We start from the raw sequence: 1,534 nt of genomic DNA on the forward strand, positions 1-1,534 counted from the left end.
CACACACACACACACACACACACACACACACACACACACAGAGTCTCTCACACAGACTCATAGTAACACACACATACATACTCACAGATAGACAGACGCGCGCGCGCGCACACACACACACACACACACACACATGGTCTTTCACGTAGACTCAGTCACACACAGTCACAGACACACAGACTCACAGTTGCACGCACATACACAATCACAGACAGACAGACACACAGTCTCACACACAGACTCACAGTAACACACAGATTAACATGTATGTGTGTGTGTCTGTCTAACTATCTGTGAACAGACAGATAGTTGAGCAGACACACACACACACACACACTCACAGGAACACACACATAGTCACAGACAGATTGTCAGACACAGTCTCACACACAAACTCACAGTCACGCACATACACAATCACACACAGAGACAAACACAGTCTCACACACAGACTCAGTCACACACATATACATAGTCACAGACAGACACACACACACACACACACACACACGCCCACGCACAGTGCAAAGCCCAGCGAGCACTAATAGAGGTTGTGCTAAGTTCTGAGCCTTTGCTGATAATGAAATCCTTCCCTGGGGAAATTAGATATTTTTCAGCAGCTTTGTTAATGAGTTTGGGAATTGGTAGCCGTGCCCTTAATTAGCCAGCGGTTTGTACAGCTACCTGACTTGGAGTGGAAATTGTAACCTTCACACATGCATGCTCAAACTGTTCAGCAGTGAATCCATTAGGAATTTCCGAGATAAGAAGGATTTACGAAATACCGCTCCTTGCTCCTACTTTGCAGTGCCTTTTATGAACTAGTGACATCCCAAAGTGACGTCCAGCTGATTATTTGTAATAAAATGTGAGGCTGGATGAACACAGCAGGCCAAGCAGCATCTCAGGAGCACAAAAGCTGACGTTTCGGGCCTAGACCCTTCATCAGATGAAGGGTCTAGGCCCGAAACGTCAGCTTTTGTGCTCCTGAGATGCTGCTTGGCCTGCTGTGTTCATCCAGCCTCACATTTTATTATCTTGGAATCTCCAGCATCTGCAGTTCCCATTATCTCTGATTATTTGTAATGGTCAGCTCCGGACCTTGTAGGCAGATGGGTCTCGCATGGCAAGATCCCACAATTTTAAAGACTTTAACGGCTTGATAACCTGTTCATGTTTCGGCGAGTTGCTTTGACGAGGCTCTAAAGTCGGCCTTGGGAAATTTTTTTTATCTGCCTGAATACCCATAAGGCCTCAGTTTAACAGGACAGCTGAAAAATCTCTGGCTGTACGTCCAAAGGTGCAGCACTCGCTCAGTGAGGCGCAGAGACGTTTGCCTGGTTTTTCTGCTCAGCTCCTGGCTTGGGACGCGAACCTGCAAACCTGGTGGCTACACCTCAGGCACAAGTGGCAACTTTGAGCGTGTAATGAATAAAGAGTTGATTAAATCTGTTGTGGAGTTCTTTTCTCTTTTTAACAGCAGTGGGACAGAGAGAAAGAGAGCGAGAGAGATGCATACTGTCGTTAATGATAC

Source organism: Stegostoma tigrinum, chromosome 37, assembly GCF_030684315.1.
Source record: "Stegostoma tigrinum isolate sSteTig4 chromosome 37, sSteTig4.hap1, whole genome shotgun sequence".
Lineage (NCBI taxonomy): Eukaryota > Metazoa > Chordata > Chondrichthyes > Orectolobiformes > Stegostomatidae > Stegostoma > Stegostoma tigrinum.